Raw genomic sequence first — 22,742 nt, 5'->3', positions numbered from 1 at the left:
AAGGATGTGACCAATGCATCATGATCATAAGACATTGTTTTGCTTAACATCTATCTCCCTCTTTCCTCTACTAATGCTGAGCTAATGTATCCTATATTATCCATAAACACTAATGGACTTAGGGGGGGGCTAGGGGCCCCTGGGCTTGATGTTATGTGTGGGCGTTTACTTTTAAATAAAAAGTTTAAAAGAACAGCATTTATTAAAAATATAAATATTTTCTAACAATATAAATCTTTGCTATCACTTTTAAACAATTTAATACATCCTTCCTGAATAAAAGTTTATATTTTTTGTTTTCAAAAAAAGAAAGAATAAAAATGTACTGACCCCAAACTTTTGAACTGTAGTGTTTAATGTTAGAAAATATTTATATTTTAAATAAATGCTCTGCTTTTTAACTTTTTATCCATCAAAGGATCCTGAAAAATCAGATTCCAAAAAAAAAAAAAAAAAAAAAAAAAAAAAAAAATATATATATATATATATATATATATATATATATATATATATATATATATAGTAGTATGATATCTGAAGGATCGTGTGGCACTGAAGCCTGGAGTACTGATGTTGAAAATTCAGCTTTGATCACAAAACTATATAAGATTTTAATGTATTTAAAAATAGAAAAAAAAAAAAAAAAGAAAAAAAAAGTTCCAATTCCAAACTTTTGACCAGTAATATAGATTGTACCTCTAGAGTCAGACAATAAACCTGTGTGCAATGATTGAACTGCACTCCTTGTGTCACACTACTAACCACTAATGCAACTCAGTCAGGCCTTTTTGCGCATGCCTTGGGCAGTAATTATTTACATTTAGATTTATTAATTTAGCAGACGCTTTTATCCAAATTGATTTGCAATGCAAAGTCATTGTAATCAAAAATTATTCAGCTCCTTATAAAGCACCACGTATTGCTTATGTGTTTCTTTTTCTTCTGAATTGCTAATGCAACCTTTTCACACCACAGTCTGACCAAAATTAATTATTTATTGGTATTTGGTCAACAAAGTATTGATAGTAGTGTAAATATTGTCATAATCACAGTTGTCTGTAGTTATGGTTGATTGTAATCAATTACATACATACAGTTACATACAAGTTATGACATTATCAATACGATTTTGTTCTAACACAGTTTAACTAAGTTCTTGTCATATTTTATAACCATTTTTCATGCGATAGCAAATAAACTGTAATGTAATGTGAGAAATGTTGAAGGTGTCTGAATAAATTTTGGTTTGATTGTATATTTCATTTTTACATTGAAGACTATCCAGTGCTATTTTACATTTAATTATTTGATTTATGTAAATGGACACCTACAAACTTGAAAAAAACTTGAACACTGTGTAAATAGCACAAATAAATAAAAATGAACGAACATACAAATTAAACCATTTCAAACAGGGCCCACTGGTACAACCTTCACCGGGGCCCCTCAAACCCCAGCTACAGCCCTGTATATGTATTATATATTAATCTTAATTATATACACTTGTTATTTGTATTTGTATTTTTCTTTAGCTATGTTTGGAGGCTTGCCATAAACCATTAAAATTTTAGCCAGCCAATGGTCCGTGGACATGACATCTAAGTCTGAGACTACCAGGGATTTAATATAACAAAATTAACTGCAAGCGAAACAAATAAATGCAGTTCGCACACACACACACACACACATATAGACCACAGGTCATGTCACTGAACTAATCCACCTTTTTCCTACACCCCAGGATGCTTTATGCAAATTAAGGGAATAACTGTAAACAGCGAAACATTCACTCTATGAACTCAATAAATATTATCAAAAACTGGGTTGATAAGGTGACTTTATTTCCAGTGTAGTAACTGATTATATGTAATCTGGATTACCTAATCAGATCATAAAAATTTAATTGTAATTAGACTACATTACATTTTAAAATATAACAGCAAGAAGCGATCATCGGGGTCCAAGCATGGCCCATTGGGTGACCATTTTAAGGCTATGAGCACAAACATCTATGACTAATATTTGATGTCAAATTGAAATCAAGGTGTAAAGGATAGTTATGTTACAATGGCCATGTCTCTTTTTAATTTTAATACGAGTATGCCTATTTAAGTGTCTTTCTATGGAAGTATTATTTTATGTACCATATCCCAACAGACAAATATAAATATGAAGGTATTTTGGAGATCACAAATTTCTTTGGAAACCAATTAGACTTAGATTGTTTAGCTTTTATTAAACTTTATGAAACTATAATGAATGTTATGCATAGTTCATTTATGAACCATTAACACAGATAAAAAAAAAGCAAATTAAAAAAATCACTTGTTGTCTTGTGACTCTGGTGGACAACATTAGTATTACATGTTTCCTTCATCTCTCACTTCCATTGATAAAAATGGACATCAGGAAGGCATGAAGGCAATATTCCAGGCAATATTCCATTTTACTTGGTACAAGTCATTATTTTGAACCATTTACACTGATTTCAAGTTATTCGCAAATAACCTGCCTGATCTATTTCAACTGCTATTTGTACCCAAAAATACACGAATTAGACGAAATGACTGGCAACATGGGCACTATTTTCTCTAATACATTAGAAGCTGTTGCCCCCATCAAATTGAAAAAGGTTAGAGAAAAATGTACTGTGCCATAGTATAACAGTAAAACTCACTCTCTCAAGAAAGAAACTCGTAGTCTTGAACGAAAATGGAGAAAAACTAACTTTTTAGAATTGCGTGGAAAAACAGTATGTCCAGCTATTGACAGGCTCTAAAAACTGCCAGGGCAGAGCATATACACAAACTCATAGAAAATAACCAAAACAATCCAAGCTTTTTATTTAGCAGAGTGGCTAAATTAACAAATAATCAGACGCCACCTGATTCAAATATTCCATCAACATTTAATAGTTATGATGACTTTATGAATTTCTTCACAGATAAAATAGATAACATTAGAAATACAATAGTGAATGTAGATTCTACAGCGTCTAACATTTCAGTTTCATCCATCGCACCCAAAGAACTATAGGACGGGAAGAGCTAAATAAACTTATCACTGTATCTAAACCAACAACATGTTTATTAGATCCTGTACCCACTAAATTACTGAAAGAGTTGCTACCTGTAGCCGAAGAACCGCTTCTCAATATTATTAACTCGTCGTTAACTTTAGGTCACGTCCCAAAACCATTTAAGCTGGTGGTTATTAAGCTCTTAATAAGAAACCAAAACTAGATCCTAGCGAACTGGCAAATTATAGGCCTTTTTCAAATCATCCATTTATGTCTAAAATTTTAGAAAAAGTTGTGTCTGCTCAATTGAGCTCCTTCCTGCAAAAAAAAATTACCTGTATGAAGAATTTCAGTCAGGTTTCAGGCCCCATCATGGCACAGAAACTGCACTTGTTAAAATTACAAATGACCTGCTTCTTGCGTCAGATCAAGGCTGCATCTCATTGCTAGTTTTATTTGATCTAAGTTCTGCGTTCGACACCGTAGATCATGACATACTCATAGATCGATTACAAACCTATATTGGTATTCAAGGGCTGGCTCTAAGATGGTTTAGATCCTACATGTCTGATCACTACCATTTTGTTTATTTAAATGGGGTAGGGCTGTGCAAAAAATCAAATGCGATTTTCATGCACATCTCATCAGTAAAGACACTCCTGTGATTAGAAGTATATTTCCAGCACGTGCGTTCAGATCAAGGTTGTCAAGTTTTCACAACAAAACCTGACCAGTTGCTTCTCAAAACTAGTCCAAAACTAGCCCAATCGCACTTCCAGAATGGTACCTGATTAAAAATTGCTTCCCGGGGTTAAAATATAAATTTTTTAGCAGTGTTGCCTTGATAAAATAAGCATTTTAGGGGCTAAATATAAAAAGTAAATGACAACCGGTGTGTGATTGTTTTTCATGTTCGTGGTTTGAAGCAACCCCAATACCAATAACGTGATATTTAGCCCCTTTAATGCGGATTTTAAAAAAAAATATATATTTTAACCCCGGGAAGCAATTTTTATCTAGTTTTGGACTAGTTTTAAGAAGCAACTGGGCAGGATATGTTTTAAAAACATAGCAACCCTGATCTGAACGCAGGTGCTGGAGATATACTTCTAATTACAGGAGCATCTTTACTGATGAGATGCACATGAAAATCGCAATCGATTTTTTGCACAGCCCTAAAATGGGGAGTCATCTCATTTATCACCAGTATCCTTGTGGAGTGCCACAAGGATCCGTCCTAGGTCCTCTTCTATTTTCAATATACATGTTGCCACTTGGTAATATTATTAGAAAATACGGGATTAGTTTCCACTGTTATGCTGATGATACTGCTATATATCTCAACGAGACCAGATGAAACTTCTAAATAATCTAAGCTAACAGAGTGTGTTAAAAATGTAAAAGATTGAATGACCAATAATTTTCTCTTATTAAATTCGGATAAGACCGAAATATTAATTATTGGACCAAAACAGTACACAGAATCTTGTAGATTACAATTTGCAACTAGACGGATGTACTGTTACTTCCTATTCAATAAAAAATCTGGGTGTTATATCAGACAGCAACTTGTTTTTTGAAAAACATATTTCCCATGTTACAAAAATGGCTTTCTTCCATCTTAGAAACATTGCCAAGCTAAGAAACATGTTACCTGTTTCTGATGCAGAAAAGCTAGTTCATGCATTCATGACCTCTAGACTGGACTATTGCAATGCACTTCTAGGTGGTCTTCCTGCAACTTCAATAAACAAGCTACAGGTAGTCCAAAATGCAACAGCTAGAGTCCTTAACAGGTCAAGAAAATATGATCATATTACCCCAATTTTACAGTCTCTGCACTGGCTACCTATTAAGTTCCATATCAGTTACAAATTATCAATACTTACCTATAAGACCCTAAATGGTTTAGCTCCTGCTTACCTAACTAGCCTTATACCATGTTACAATCCATCACGCTCTCCCTAAGGTCACAAAACGCTGGACTTTTGGTAGTTCCTAGGATAGCAAAGTCCACTAAAGGAGGTAGAGCTTTTTCACATTTGGCTCCTAAACTCTGGAATAGCCTTCCTGATAATGTTCGGGACACACACTCTCTGTTTAAATCTAGATTTATCTCTTTCACCAAGAATTCGAATAATGTATCTCTTAAACTGTGACTGCTGTTCAAATGTGCATTCTTATTCATTAGCTTGGGTTAAACTAATTAATTTTACTTTGTTGGAACAGCAGCTTTGCTAATGATGTCTCTCTTTGTTTCTATGTATTGCCACGGGATTTACACAAGCTCTAGTCTGGATCCAGTACACCTGAGAAGATATGATGCCAACCCTTCAGAGGACCCCAGATGATGCTAACCCTGAATCAACAAACAGAACTAACAAATATTGCTACAAGTGTGACTGCATCATATAATAATTGCTGTTAATAATGATCATCGTCTGGCTGACTACGTCTTGTATTTATTTTTCTGACAAATCCTGTCACACGTGCACAAACTGACAATCACCACTTATAAGCTACTACTAAATATTGTAGAAACATAATTTTCTGTAAAGTTGCTTTGTAACAATTTGTATTGTAAAAATCGCTATACAAATAAACTTGAATTGAATTGAATTATCCGAAGGTCGCTGGTTCGAGTCTCGGTGCTGGCAGGAGGTGTAGATGGGAGGGAATGAATGAACAGCGCTCTCCTCCACCCTCAATATCCACGGCTGAAGTGCCCTTGAGCAAGGCACTGAACCCCCAGGTTCTGCTCCCCGGGCGCTGGATCTATAACTGCCCACTGCTCCGGGGATGTGTTCACTTCTCACTGCTGTGTGTGTGTGCACTTGGATGGGTTAAATGCAGAGCACCAATTCCGAGTTTGGGTTACCATACTTGGCAAATGTCACGACTTACTTTCAAGTGAAGCCACCATGCCACGATTTAATTGAGTAAACATTTCCTAAAAATTCTGCATTTTTACAATCTGAAGTCTCCCTGCACATTCCCGCGACGGATTTAAAATATAATAAATGTAATATGCTTCTTTCAAGACAAGAGTAATTACAGCAGAGCCATAAAAACCATCAAGTTAAAATCCAGGACCTTGACCAGTAAACCAACAGAAATAAATAATGTATTCCGGAAATTCTATCAGGAATTGTATTCCTCTCAAAGTAGTGTTCACTCACTGGATATTACAAATTTCCTTCGCTCCCTTGGACTACCTAAATTAAGTGAGGATGCTAAAGAAAACTTAAATTCAGACATTACATTGGAAGAAGTCTCTACAGCTATTAGAAGTTTTCCCAATGGTAAAGCATCGCACGTCCTGATTTTGCCAAGTTCGATGTGTTCCTAGGTCAACATATTTTGTTGACCCTGGAACAACATTTTACTCCAAAAATATATTCTTAACCATATCCCTACACCTAAACCTAACCTTAACCATGAGTAATCCCTAAAATCAGAGTAAATAATAGATGAATGACACTGATGTACAAGCACCAAACACTGATTTTAAGCGTAAACTTCACAAAATCTAGAAACTGGTTCTTCAAATCTGATTGGTTAATCACAATGTTGTTCCAGGGTCAACAACGATGTTGTCCCAGGAACATGTCTCACTTGGTAAAATCAGGTTCTGCGTAAAGCATCTGGCCCAGATGGTTTCTGTATAGAATTTTATAAAGCTTTTTCTAATCAAATTGGCCCCTTGATGTTGAGAATGTTTAAAAATTCCATTGAAAACAAAAAATTACCAGAAACACTTTACTCAGCAAACATTGCATTGATCTTAAAGAAGGATAAAGATAGTACAGACCCTTCCTCTTATAGACCCATTTCCCTTCTCTGTAATGATCTTAAAATATTTACTAAAATCCTGGCAAATCGGTTAAGTAAATGTATAAGTTCAATAATACATGAAGACCAAACAGGCTTTATCCCCGGGATATTTTCTTTTCATAATGTACGTAGACTCATGAACATTGTGTATAAGAGTAAAGGAAAACATGATAAAATAGCCATTCTAGCCCTGGATGCTTATAAAGCATTTGACAGTGTGGAATGGTCCTACTTAATAAGCACCATTGAGGAATTTGGACTGGGACAAATTTTTTCTTCGTGGGTGGAGATGCTGTACCTTTGCCCTTCTGCCTCTGATCTCACAAACAACAACAGATCATGCCCTTTCCCCCTTCATCGTGGTACCCGTCAGGGCTGCCCACTGAGCCCCTTTACTTTTTGCTGTATATATGTATATTAATAAATATACAATACAAATGTTAATGTACAAAAAACAATGTATTCACAAACATTAATTCAATATTCAAGTCATAACCCCCCCCCTGAAATTTTATTATTTATATCATGACATAAAATAGCTATAAATATTCTGATGTCCCTTTAAGTTCTTTTATGGTTAAATTAAGTTTTATGCAGAGTTTTTTTTTTCTGGGTAACCCGTGAACTATATATGGATGTGTGTAAATATTCAAATGTAATCCCTTTTGTAATCGTATTTTCATTAGTAACTGTAATTTAATTACTATTTTTTTCCTAGTAAAGGTAACTGATTACAGTTAAATTTATTTTGTAAATTACATCAACGACGTTACATGTAACTAGTTACTCCCCAACACAACCTACTAGCTATCTATACATATTGACATAAGTATTATGCAATCATTTAATAATTTTTCCTTACATAGAACCTTTTTTGGCATAAAAGGTTCTTTAAAAGTGAGTGAAGAACCCTAGGCTGTATAGTATCCACTGCACTTATTTGTAAAGAGTATACTGTTGGCTGATAGATTTTTGTCTTCTAGTCACTGGGTACCAGCATCTTTGTAAGCCCCTCCCCCTTTAATGGCATCTATTAAAGTCTATGAAGCCATTCTAATAACTATATATAAAATCCTTGAAAGACATTTTTTTAAATGCCTTTATTGATTTGAGAAGTATTTCAGTATTGAAAAGAGATTAAAGTGCAAATCTTTAATGCTGTACACACCAAAAGATAATCGCGCTGATTTTGGACCGATTTCCCCCCTTCCGACAATCCTAGCTATGTCCCTATTATCTTGATGGTTCCACAGATTATTTTATCAGATTTTCACTTGGTGTGAGGTGTGTTACAAATGTGGTGTGAGGTGTGTTAAGAATGTCCGAACCTAATCGGAAGAACGTCAGAGCCGCTCAGAAATCCTTATGTGTGGGGGGAACCCCGACTCTAGGACAAACGTGCGCACGCTCTGGAGATTATCACATGAAACGAAACAATATCCAATCAGAAAGGGAGATTATTGAAGACAGAAGCAGTCATGGCACAGCACAAAGTGAAATTGATGTGGACAGCAGAGATGGAGGATGAGCTAGTTGATTTGTGGCAACAGCACGAATGTTTATACAACGTGTCGTGTATAAAATCATTCCAAACACTATCACTGCAATTCATTGCAAAATCTTTTGGTGTGTACCCAGCATAAGAAATACTTAAGAAAAAAAATCAGAATAACACTTGTAAAGATAAGATCAGAACATATAAATGTATTACAAAGTCACTGTGGAGCAGGATGACTGTATGTGATCTCACAGGTATTTAGCACAAACATAACCCTGTTTGGTTAAACAGGTTCCATCGTTCCAACCGCTACCTATGAGGTGAAACAATTAAATACAGTATGTCATTCTCATCATTATTGTCATGTTAGAATCAAAATTAAAATAGAATGTTTAAGACATGTTTGACAAATCAAACCATTTCATGTTACTGGTTGATGTGAAATATGATTGCAAATAATTATTGTAAATAAAAACACACACTGCATTCTTACTTTCATAGTTCAACTCCCCACAGTCTTCACTGTCATGGTCAGGTTGATTAGGGGCCCAGTGGGTGTAGTCAAACGTAGTTCCATCAGTCCACAACCACTGTCCTTCCTAAAGAGCAAATTCAGTTATTATAAGAGTGCTCTACTGTTCTCAGACCTCATTTAGAAGGTCATTTAGATTGGCTTTGAAGAAGTCATATCATCTTCATTACAAATTTTGGAGATTTCAGTCATGACAAACATACAAACTAGACAAAGCAAAAAATGCAACACTTCACTTACTTCTTCACCGTCATGAGCTCCAAACCAACAATGTGTGGAAGAAGAAGGCAACAGACTCAGCAGAAAATCATGTTCTATTTTACTGTGCACAGACGCAAGATTTGCATCCAGACTTTGGCAGTTCTTCTAAAGACATAGATTTTTTAATTGTTAATACAAAATAGTTTTTTTTAGCAAAAAGCATTTTAAAACAACATTTTAGTTTTAACATATTATTTGCTCAGTGATAGTTTTTTGTCAAATTTATTTACAAAAAGGAAGTTTTATTATTTATTTTAGAAATCACCTTGTAACTAACAATTTACCTCTGCTGTGACCCAGCTGACCCCGAGAGAAGAACTTGTAGCATAGGACTCCAAGATTTTTCCATCCAAAGGGGCATTTTTTAACTGCATTAACTATCAGGTAAATAAACATAAAAAAAAAAATATATATATATATATTATGATCAGTATTAGTAGTAGTAGTAGCCCTTTATTGTCACTATTAGTTGTTTGAATATTATATTTCCTGCTGTCCTTCTCCATAAATCCACATAACAAGGTTTGTCAGAAAAACTTTTAAAATTAATTAACGTGGTTTTTACAAATAAATATATTTGTTACCTTCTTCATTCTCCATGGAGAATACAATGAAAAGCAGCAGAAGACTTCTCAGCATTGGCATGACGAAACTGAAAAATAAAAGTTAAGCATTTAAAATTAAAAGTATGTATTATACCTCACATTATGGACTGTCAATGTATTTTAAAAGCAAAGTCAAAGGGTTATTCAGTAGGTCTCTGTGCCAGAACTCACATTGGTTTTAAGATTGTTGCCTTCAGAATCTCAAGAGGAAGATGTAGTGAAGTTCCAGAAAGAGCCCGTAAGATTTCTTTGCTCTTCTCTGTACCTCCCAATGTGTGTGACTATTGCATCATGATCATAATACAAGTTGTTTTGGTTAGCATACATCTCCCTCTTTCCTCTACTAATGCTGAGCTGAAAGTTTCACTTCCTATATTAGGCTATCTATAAATAATAACGGACTTAGTGGGGCTAGGGAGGGGGGGCTTGATGTTATGTGTGGGGCCTATACCTATACATTACAAATGCCCTCAAGTAAACCATCATTGTGGAGTAACACAAAATACACAAACATATGCTTTAGGTAAATAGTAAAAATAAAATGCAACATGTCTAGGCTATAGTCAAAGTTTAAATGCAATATTAAATATTCATTATAATATAATAAACAGGTTGTGCTCTCACTGTTGATAGATCAAAACCCTGAAAAAACAAAACAAAAACAAAACAGGAGATGTTAGCTTATCAGTATTATAAAAGTTATTGTCATATATGTGCCCTCTTATGCCAGGTTCTTATTTAAACAACAAATTCAATCAAATAAAAAAGACATACTGGCTATTAACAATCAACTGATTTTGTTCTTTTTGATCTGTTTGTTCTATTTTCTTTCTGACAGAGCAAAATAGAGTTTTGATACTCTAACTTTGATACTACTCAATCAAATTCTGCAAGCTGGCAACAGAGTGCAATTGGAACGAGGAGGCACAGTGGGATATGTTTCTGTATGGGCCATGTTCAGAGAGAGATTTATATGGTGGATTAACCTCCTAGACATAATGGATAAATTGACTTGGCTCTATGGTTTGATGCCAGCATTGATTAGTTGGAGCAACTTGCTTGATCCATACTCACTCCCGGAAGCACTGGAGTTCGAGGCAGCAGTATAAAGAACACGGTTGGTCCCGTCGTCGATCATGAGCCTATGCAGTTGGGAAGAGCTTGGCTGTGCCGGGAGGAGAGAGAGAGGCGGAGGTCCCATGGACTCTGCTTTTACTGTGTTGGCTCTGAACATTTCTTACACTCTTGCCTGGTAAAAGAGCAAGTCTGGTCGTAAGGTTGAGGCTACTATCGGGTGGGATCTCCGCCTGGAAGTCCTCATCATCTACTCTCCTTCCAGTGAGACTGAGATGGGCCAACAACACCAACCCCTGTCAGGAACTCCTGGACTCCAGAGCTTAAGGTAATTTTATGGACTCCCATCTCACACACCAGTTAAAACTTACCATCACGCCTCTCTCCCACCAGATCACCATCAAAGCTCTAAATGGTCAAGAACTCCCCAACATTAATTAAGATAATTTAAACAACTTTAAGCAATCACACCGAGACTATTCCATTCTTCTTCCTGGACTTCCCTGTTGTACCCATTGTGTTAGGCCAGGGTTATTCAAATCTTGCCCTGGAGGGCAAATGCAGTGCAAAGTGTTAGGACAGGGTTATTCAAATCTTGCCCTGGAGGGCAAATGCAGTGCAGAGTTTAGGTCTAACCCTAGTCAAACACACCTGAGCATGCTTATCAGTGTTTTTGGGATCATTAGAAAAAATCAAAGGCAGGTTACTTTGTTTAGGGTTGGAGCTAAACTCTGCACTGCATTGGCCCTACAGGGCAAGATTTGAATAACCCTGTTTTAGGCCATCCTTGGCTTGTGAAACATAATCCTCAGGTGGATTGGGGCTAGAACTCCATAACCATGTGGATCAAACACTGTCACTGCTTGTTCGTCTCTGTGTCTGGTTCTGTGTTTCAGTAGAAGGCAGTGGTTCTGTCAAATGTGCCCGCTGAGTACCCGGACCAGAAGAAAGTGTTCAGTAAGTCTCGTGCTGCTTCTCTTCCTCCACATCGTCCCTATGACTGTGCTATAGAGTTATTACCAGGTAAGTCTCCGTCTAAAGACAAACTTTACTCTCTTTCTATCTCTGAGAGGGTGGCCATGGAGAAATATATTTCTGATTCTCTAGCAACAGGGTTCATCCGACCTTCCTCTTCTCCTGGGTGGCAGGGTTCTTTTTTGTTGGTAAGAAGGATGGTTCTCTGCAACCTTGTATTGATTACCGAGAGCTGAACAACATCACGGTTAAATATACATATACTTTGCTGTTGATGTGTTCAGCCTTCGAGAGGTTGCAAGGGGCATCCATTTGAACAAAATTGGATTTACGTAGTGCATATCATTTGCTTGGCATCAGGAAGGGGGATGGATGGAAAACCACTTTTAAGACCCTGAGAGGGCATTTTGAATATTTATGTCATTCTGGCTTTCCAACTCTCCAGCGGTTTTTCAGGCACTCGTGAATGACGTGTTGAGAGACATGGTAGATCAATTCATATGTTTACCTGGATGACATATAGATTTTTTTCTTTGTCTCTCCAGGAACATATTCCACACATCAGGTGAGTGCTTCAGTGTTGGCTAGAGAATGTTTTTTTTTTTTTGTCAAGGCAGAGAAATGCGTTTTTCATGCACAGTCTGTTTCTTTTCTAGATAACATAGTATCTTCTGAGGGAGTGTGCATGGATCCTGAAAAGGTTAAGGCTGTGATAGATTGGCCAAGTCCAGATTCCCGTAAGGCCCTACAGCGTTTTCTGGGATTTGCCAAGTTACCATTTCATTCGTAACTTCAGCCAACTAGCTGCACCTCTGAATGTCTTGACCTCCCCAGAACTCTGTTCAGGTGGTCCGATACAGCCGAGGTTGTATTGTGCCAATCTAAAGAGCTGCTTCATTTGGCTCCAATCTTAGTCGCCCCTGATCTCACACGTCAGTCCGTGGTGGAGGTCGAAGCATCAGAGGTGGGTGTAGGTGCAGTTCTTTCCCAAAGCACTTCCTCAGACGACAAGGTGCATCTTTGCACCTTTTTTTCTTCCATCGTCTATCACCCGCCGATGGTAACTGGCATTGGTAACAGATAATTGTTGGCCATCATATTAGCATTGAAGGGATGGCGTCATTGGTTAGAAGGATCAGGGGTACCTTTAATCGTTTGGACTGACCATAAGTGCTTGGTGGGCACTTTTTTCCCCCGGACATTTAGATTTTTCTCTGTCATACCGTAAAATTAAGATATTTTAGATTAAGTCAGAGAGCGTTCTGTCTATCCCGAGAGCCTCCTGTCCCTCCAATTACCAGCATAAGAAGTTACCAGCTCATGCTGGTAACATTCCTCGTCAATGTAGGCTATATTTTTTCACACTTTTCTCATTCTTACTAACTCAAGTTTTTATATGAATGAATCTCTGAAGGGAACTGGGTGTCTTCAAAAAAGTTTCAATTACATTGTAATTTTAACTGATTAAGTGTCATTTATGAGTTGAGCTGCTTTGTTTACAGCCATTACCAGGGGAACCACTATATTTCTGACCGTCTACAAACACCTACTGGCAGAGAATGAATGTGCATTTTCAATAATCCAGTCTACAGCTTTTGTTCAGACCAATGCAAAAATTACCCACATAAACCCGTTTTAAATTATATAATTTGTACTTCCAATTCATCGTTTTTCTTAAAAAAAAAAAGGTTTTAAAGGTTCAGTTGTGAGGTTTATCATTTTATAATTTATATATATATTTTTGTTAAACGTGTATCTCAATGGTAAATAAATTACTATTTCATGGTCTACAACATGAAATAATAAAATTATCTGCTAAATGAATAAATGTAAATTAAAGAATCCCATTATAACATGTACATAAAAAATGTAGAACATTAGACACAACAATGTGGCCCCATTGTGCAGCAGCAAGCATCACGTCAAAAAAGTAAATGTGTGCAAATGTATAGGACCCCATTTAGTTGTGTTGCCAAATGTATTTATTTTTTGGACTACTTTTTCAGGATTCTTTGATGAATAAAACGTTTAAAAGAAAAGCATTTATTCAGAATATAATTTTTTTTCTATCACTTCTTAACAATTTAACATCCTTGCTGAATAAAAGCTTTGGTTTCTTAAAAGAAAAGAAAGAATACAAATTTAGTGACCCCAAACTTTTGAACTGTAGTGGTTTTGTTAGAAAAGATATATATTTTAAATAAATGCTATTCTTTTTTAACTTTTTATTCATCAAAGAATCCTGAAAAAAAGAAAATAATAAGAATAACACACACACACACACACACACACACACACACACACACATATATATATATATATATATATATATATCTAGTTGCAATCAAAATTACTAAACCCCTCGTAGACTGCAGTACTTTACAAATACAAGCTTTTCTGAAGATCCAGGATAAAATAAAAATTTCGTCTATAACAGTTCACTGGCATATTGTCAATATATAATGTATAATAGTTTTGAGTTAATATTTTTTTATAATACTGCTTTGTCATAATTATTCAACATTACTGTTTTTAAATCACTTATTTCATGGTCTACAACATGAACATAATTGTGTCTCAAAACACAATTAAGCCTTTAGAAATTCTATTAAAAACAGAATTAGCTTGAGCTGTTACACATACATACAGTTAGCCCATGCATGTCAACAGAGATCTCACAAAAGCTAAAGAGAATAAATATTGTATTAGAAAATCTAAGGCTATATGAAAATTTCCAAACATTGAAAGTTCCTAGAGACACAGCTCTCAGCCTTAGCCCTAAGCATAAAGTGTGTTTTACAAGAAAACCTTTGAGGGTATTGAAGAAAAAGCTCACTATCATAAAATGTTTAATCAGAGCAACTGAGAAAAACCTGCAATGTACAGCCAAAGACTTGCAAGATGACCTGATGAAAGGAGGAAAACCATTTCAATGCAGTGTGTAAGAAGAACACTAGACAAGTATGGCCTTCATGTTGAGACATCTCAATGAATACCAGTCTTGATCAAGAAGAACAAAAGGCCTACTTGAACTTCATAAAATTCATTTGTGTAGACCTGTGGAGCTCTGCAAGAATGTTTTATATAGTGATGTGACCAAACAGGAACTTTTTGGGTCCATGGATCAGTATGTCTGCTGCAAAAAAGGCAAAGCCGGTCGTGTTTTTCCGAAAAAAATTTGCACAGACTATCTTTCTCTTATACATATAATAAAACTAAAGACGTTTTGGAGATATGAAGGATGCAGTACTACTCTATAGGTACTCAAGATTAACAGGAAGATGTAGTGAAGTTCCAGAAATAGCCTGTAAGATTTCTGTGCTCTTCTCTGTACCTCCTAAAGGATGTGGCTATTGCATCATGATCATAAGGCATGTTGTTTTGCTTAGCAGATATCTCTTTCTTTCCTCTACTAATGCTGAGCTGAAAGTTTCACTTCCTATATTATCCATAAATAGTAACTGACTTAGTTGGGCAAGGGGCCTCTGGCCTTGATGTTAAGTGTGGCCCCTATACACAGAGGTGCACATAAGTGGTCCGCAGGTCCGCATGCCCGACCAAAATAAAAAATGTGTAATATAAATATGTACTGACAGCGCATTTGCATACCGACATGTTTGATAGCTGTTAATGCACAATTACCATTTTAGATCACAAACTGCTCTATACAGTATTGTTCAAAATAATAGCAGTACAATGTGACTAACCAGAATAATCAAGGTTTTTCGTATATTTTTTTATTGCTACGTGGCAAACAAGTTACCAGTAGGTTCAGTAGATTCTCAGCGGTTTGTATCGCGTTTCGTTATATGCATGTGTTTGATGGTTTGCAGCGCGTTTCGTTATATGCATGTGTTGTGATGAGTCTTCAGGCGTTTGATCTATCAACTGAGAGAGCACAACCTGTTTATTATATTATAATGAATATTTAATATGACAATTGAACTTTGACTATAGCCTAGATATGTTGCATATTAATTGTTCTATTTACTTAAAGCATATGTTTGTGTATTTTGTGTTACTCCACAATGATGTTCTACTTGAGGGCATTTGTAATGTATAGGCAAGGGAGCACATAATTTTTTCAGCCTAGTTCTCATAAGAGAACCTGGAGATTTGGTTTGGTCCTCACACTTCACATAGCATGACCCATTAAATGCAACTATAAAAAAGAATTAATAATAGTTATAATATTATTACACTTTATTTAGTTTAAAAAAAATTAAATAATAGTAAATAAACTAAATGAAAGTGTGTGATATTATTAAAAATAAAAAACAGTCCTAGTATTAAATACAAATGCATTTATTTTATAGTAAATAAACGTAAAAATAAAATTCTAAACTTTCCTTCTACTTTGTTTGCCTTTTTAAGTTGCTTTGGAAAAAAAGCATCTAAAAATAAATAAATAAAAGCGTTTTCTTCATATTCAAACTTAAAATCAGCAGGCTTTTATTTTGGCAGGTTGCCGACAAGTAAGTATACGCACTTTTGGATTTAGCCCTGCTGATTAAAGAGCGTCAGTGGATGAATGTCACCGTTTTGTATTGTGCTTTGAAACGGTAGGCATAGCCTATATTTATGCTTTCAGGTTGAAAATAAAACTTATACAGTATTGTTCAAAATAATAGCAGTACAATGTGACTAACCAGAATAATCAAGGTTTTTAGTATATTTTTTATTGCTACGTGGCAAACAAGTTACCAGTAGGTTCAGTAGATTGTCAGAAAACAAACAAGACCCAGCATTCATGATATGCACGCTCTTAAGGCTGTGCAATTGGGCAATTAGTTGAAAGGGGTGTGTTAAAAAAAATAGCAGTGTCTACCTTTGACTGTACAAACTCAAAACTATTTTGTACAAACATTTTTTTTTTCTGGGATTTAGCAATCCTGTGAATCACTAAACTAATATTTAGTTGTATGACCACAGTTTTTTAAAACTGCTTGACATCTGTGTGGCATGGAGTCAACCAACTTGGGGCACCTCTCAGCTGTTATACCACTCCATGATTCTTTAACAACATTCCACAATTCATTCACATTTCTTGGTTTTGCTTCAGAAACAGCATTTTTGATATCACCCCACAAGTTCTCAATTGGATTAAGGTCTGGAGATTGGGCTGGCCACTCCATAACATTAATTTTGTTGGTTTGGAACCAAGACTTTGCCCGTTTACTAGTGTGTTTTGGGTCATTGTCTTGTTGAAACAACCATTTCAAGGGCATGTCCTCTTCAGCATAGGGCAACATGACCTCTTCAAGTATTTTAACATATGCAAACTGATCCATGATCCCTGGTATGCGATAAATAGGCCCAACACCATAGTAGGAGAAACATGCCCATATCATGATGCTTGCACCTCCATGCTTCACTGTCTTCACTGTGTACTGTGGCTTGAATTCAGAGTTTGGGGGTCGTCTCACAAACTGCCTGTGGCCCTTGGACCCAAAAAGAACAATTTTACTCTCATCAGTCCACAAAATGTTCCTCCATTTCTCTTTAGGCCAGTTGATGTGTTCTTTGGCAAATTGTAACCTCTTCTGCACATGCCTTTTTTTTAACAGAGGGACTTTGCGGGGGATTCTTGAAAATATTAAGGCATTGGAGATCATTTTAGCTGAACAGCCTATCATTTTTTGCACCTCTTTATAGGTTTTCCCCTCTCTAATCAACTTTTTAATCAAAGTACGCTGTTCTTCTGAACAATGTCTTGAACGACCCATTTTCCTCAGCTTTCAAATGCATGTTCAACAAGTGTTGGCTTCATCCTTAAATAGGGGCCACCTGATTCACACCTGTTTCTTCACAAAATTGATGACCTCAGTGATTGAATGCCACACTGCTATTTTTTTGAACACACCCCTTTCAACTAATTCAACTAATTGCCAAATTGCACAGCCTTAAGAGCGTGCATATCATGAATGCTGGGTCTCATTTGTTTTCTGAGAATCAAAAGTCGGAGCGTTGTGGTTTTCACTCGCTCCAAGAGCACTCCACCACCGCTCCATCACGAGTACAATTCATGCCAACGGCCGGTAAAATCGCAAGTATTCACGTTAAACATATTTAACTATAGCTTGATACAGATGGATCTCTCAAATCAGAAGGTTACAATGACGACAATAGCCAAGTGGGAAGTTATAGGTTAGTTCTCAAGGAGTTTGTCTGTTCCTTTTACTGAATATTTTCGGGTCAAAGCATGATTTAAACAGTTACAGCACATTCACACGCAGTCGCTTTCGCAATAATGCATTCAAACAAATGTAATCCTACAGTGTTACTTCATCTGATTTTGAATGAGCATAAATCTGTAAGAAATGCATTGATCTGTAGATAAAATAAAAATGTACTGTTATTTTCATCACAAACAAAATTTGCACAGCAGAATACAGTAATTATACCTTTTAATGCTGACATCCATGTTATTAGTTTGGCATGTGGTAGGAAAAAAAGGTTTGCACACAACAGCCTAAGCCACTTTGAAACTCTCCTGTTATTTTATTTTTTATTTTAATATAGGCTACGTTATGAACATAACATTTCAAACATACTGAAATACTTTAGCAACGGAGCGAAGGCGGAGCGGTGTTTCTGGTATCACTGAGCGCGGAGTGGAGCGGGAGCGGGAAATTGTGAACCCGGAGCGGAGCTGGAGCGGAGTGATTATTAAATGCTCTGAGCGCGGAGGGGAAATTTTTGCCACTCCACTCCGCTCACATACTCTGATGTGTTGTGGTGATTTGCAGTGCATTTCGTTATATGCATGTGTTGTGATGATTTGCAATACTTGTGTTGTCAAACTGATGGAGATGTTTTCTTCATTAGCTGATGTTTTTTCAATTTGCATGTGTTTTCTTAAGTTGCAGCATGTTGAGATATCTCGGCCACCGTAGAAATAACTGTGCAACAAAAAAACAAAAACAAAACGGGAGATGTTAGCTTATCAGTATTATAAGTTCTTATAAGTAAATTGTCATGTGTCCTCTTATGTCAGGTTGTTATAAAATCAGAAAATTGATGGCTATTAACAATCAAATGAAATCACTATAAAAAAATCCCATAGATGGATTGTGCATAAATGTTAAGTTGTTAAATGTTAAGTTTAAATATAACATGTAGAAATATTAAATGATTGAAACAATTAAGCTACTTTTAAAAAATATGAAATATTTCTGGCCCATGTAATGCTGAGGAACAAAACATGGTTCTGCTTGTTCTATTTCCTCTGATGGAGCAAAACGTAATCCCGCGATCTCCTCCGTGGGACTCGAGACTGGTGAGTGGAGCAGGTGTTGCTGATTTCCAATCACGCCACCAGCCCCGCCCCACTCGTCACATAGTCCGATATCATAGGCATAACTGTTAGGGGTGCTCCGATCACGATCGGCCGATCGTTAATGCGCATCTCGTCAGTAAAGCCGGTTCTCTAATCAGCAGTTAATTGCATCAGGTGCCTGGTTTCACATAGAGCAGCTGTTACTACACAGAGCCGTTGTTAATAGAGAAGATGCACCAAAAAACGCTGAAAATGAAGTGGATTTGCGCATTGGGATTGTTTAAAAGTATCAATGATGACAAACCAATTGGTGCAGATGCGATCCAATACGTGTGTACTACTTCTATGTGAAATAATCATAGGCTAAATGTCTCGAAGATCGTAGTTGTAAGGCCGGTGTTCTGAAGGAACACCTTACCCATCAGAATGGGATACCTTTTAATGTATATGCACAGCAGTGAAATTGGTGGAAAATGCGTTAAATTTAAAAATAATTTCAGCATACCTACGATTACAAGCGGTAAACAACATACCCCTTTATAAACTGTATTTTTATTAAACCAGGGCCTATCAAAAAAGCATACCCCTGTATAAACTGTATTTTTATTAAACTCAACGTCCGGAATGCTATTCTGACAAAGTATGATTTGGTTTGGTCCTCACACTACATGTACAGTAGCTTGACCCATTAAATATAACTAAAAAATGAATTAATAATTGTTATAATATTATTGCACTTTATTTATTTAGTTTTTTTTTTTTTTTATAAAAGTAAATTAACTAAATAATAGTGTGTGTGAGTATATTATTAAAAATAAAAGGCAGTCCTAGTATTAAATACAAATATATTTATTTTATAGTAAACTTAAAAAAATATATGCTAATATTTACTTCTACTTTCTTTTGTTTGCCTCTTTTAAAGAGGAATCACTTTATGTATTCCCCAATTTTAAGTCGTTTTGGGGAAAAAAAGGAGAATAAAAGCGTTTTCTTCATATTCACAATTAAAATCAGCAGGCTTTTATTTTGGCAGGTTGCTGGCAAGTAAGTATATGCGCTTCCGGATTGTGCACCGCTGCTGATTAAAGAAGTGGATGAATGTCACAATTTTGCATTGTGCTTTGAAAATGGCATGGCATAGCCTAGATTTATGCCTTCAGGTAGAAAATAAAACTTATATAGTACAGTTTGTGATCTAAAATGGTAATTGTGTATTAACAGCTGTCAACCATGTCGGTACGCAAGTGCGCTGTCAGAATTTTTTTTTATAACGCATTTTTTATTTTGCCATATAAATAGCTTACGACAGCATATATCATTCTGTTCAGTAGTTTAGTTGTATTTAAGACCATGACGGTTCTATGGCTGACTAGTTAGGCTATACAGTAAATGCAACTTTTTAAACAAATGAGCAGCGAAAACGTTGACAAACAATTTTGTATATCAGATATTAAACCTTTAATAAAACGTATAATAAACACACAGAGGTACATATATGCACTTAAATCAATGATTCTTGAATGAATTCGGAAGTTTTAATCTAACAGGTTCCACTATACGCCGATTGCAAATGGCCCAGGTACTGAAGACTGCAGGTGTCGACTGCAAGTGACTTCACTTGCAGAAGTGCAGGTGTTCGGAAATGGTCGGAGAGTGCAAGTCTGAGACGGGTGGCAGGGTTTCATATTTTATTGAAGCATCCCTGGGTGCCACCATTGGCTAGCGGACCCCCACCTGCTGTTAGCATTCCATTGACTCCCATTCATTTTGGCCTCACTTTGACAGCGAATAACTTTACATCTGAGGCATTTAAATACTCCATTTATCCATTCATTATTTCTAAAGAAACACGAAAATGTATAAAAGGCCCCATTACCTTGTAACTTACGTTGAGGCCCCGTAGAAGCAGTTTTTGGAAAAATAGGCTAACGATTGCGTCATAACCTGCGACTCTGTCGCACAGTAGCGAAATTACAGTATTGACAGGAAGCAATCTTTTACTGTCTATGGGGCTATAGGGGAGAAGTGGAGGCATGAAGTCAAGGGAGAAGCCCATAGAGAGTCCATAAAAGCAACGGGACAAATTTGTTCAACATCCGCAAGATTCGGTCTTCAACAAATTGGTTCAACAACTTCTGCAGGATTCCCTCCTGGACAGCAGCCAATCTGGCTTCAAAAGTGGCTTCTCAACTGCCCTTCTCTCGGTTACTGAAGCCCTGTGACTGGCAAGAGCAGCTTCAAAATCCTCAATACTCATCTTCTGGACCTGTCCGCTGCTTTTGACACTGTTAAACACCAAATTCTCCTGTCCACCCTCAGAAAGATGGGCATGTCTGGAACCGCACTCCTGTGGTTGATGTCCTACCTCTCCGATAGATCCTTTAGCGTGTCTTGGAGGGGTGATGTTTCTAAGTCCCAGCAACTTGTTACTGGGGTTCCTCAAGGCACAGTACTTGGACCACTTCTCTTCTCCGTCTACATGACGTCATTAGGATATGTCATTCAGAAGCATAGCTTTTCTTATTACTGCTATGCTGATGACACCCAACTCTACTTCTCATTCCAACCAGATGACCCGACGGTGGCTGCTCAAATTTTAGCCTGTCTGAGTGACATTTTTAGCTGGATGAATGACCATCACATTCAGCTCAAACTTATAAAGACAGAACTCTTGGTGATTCCAGCTAACCCATTGTTTCATCACAACTTCTCTATACAGCTGGGTTCATCAACCATAACTCCTTCCAGGACTAACAAGCCTAGGAGTTGTGATGGATCATCAGTTAAGCTTCACCCACCACATTGGTACAACGACCCGGTCCTGCAGATTTGCCCTATACAACATTAGGAAGATTAGACCCTTCCTGTCAGAGCAGGCCACCCAACTTCTTGTCTAAGCTCTTGTTCTCTCCAGATTGGACTATTGTAATGCTCTCCTGGCGGGCATTACTGCTTGCACTATCAAGCCTCTGCAACTGATCCAGAATGCAGCAGCGAGGGTTGTCTTCAATGAGCCAAAAAAAGCTCACGTTACTCCTCTCCAGAATTAGGTTACACTGGCTACCAGTAGCCGCTCGCATCAAATTCAAGGTACTAATGCTTGCCTACAAGACGACCACTGGCACGGCACCAATATACCTAAAATCAATGGTTAAATTTTATGTGCCCTCCAGAAGTTTGCTCTCTGCAAGTGAACCGACGCCTTGTGGTGCCATCTCAAAAAAGTTCTAAATCACTCTCACTGACCTTTTCCTGGACCCTACCCAGCTGGTGGAATGACCTCCCAATCTCAATCACAATCAAGTCTTTACTCATTTTCAAGAAAAATCTAAAGACTAATCTTTTTCGACAGCACTTAACCAAGTAATACTAGCACTTTTTCTTTTCTTTTCTTGTCTTTCATATTTCATAAAAAAAAAAAAAACCTGGCTATGCGTTCTGTACTAGGCTAACTGAGACTTGTCATTGCACTTGTATACTGTTGTTGTTCTCTTGTTGACCTGACTGCTTCTATTGTTCTCAGGTCGCTTTGGATAAAAGTTTCTGCTAAATGATAAAATGTAAATGTGATTCAGATTTCTCTTGGCACAGCAATTAGAAGATTTACAATTGTCAGACAGGTTGCTCATGTGACATCTATGTCATCAAGCTCAGTTTGAGTCTGC

General features: G+C 36.6%; 1 pseudogene; it reads right to left on the bottom strand.

Annotated features, from left to right (window-relative positions):
• Positions 1-8,503: 8,503 nt before the first annotated feature.
• Positions 8,504-11,339, bottom strand: LOC113108047 (galactose-specific lectin nattectin-like; annotated as a pseudogene).
• Between the last annotated feature and the right edge of the window lie 11,403 nt (positions 11,340-22,742).

The sequence above is a fragment of the Carassius auratus genome, chromosome 9, assembly GCF_003368295.1.
Source record: "Carassius auratus strain Wakin chromosome 9, ASM336829v1, whole genome shotgun sequence".
In the NCBI taxonomy this organism is placed as follows: domain Eukaryota; kingdom Metazoa; phylum Chordata; class Actinopteri; order Cypriniformes; family Cyprinidae; genus Carassius; species Carassius auratus.
Note: the sequence above shows the minus strand (reverse complement) of the source record. Positions and strands in the feature narration are given on the sequence as shown.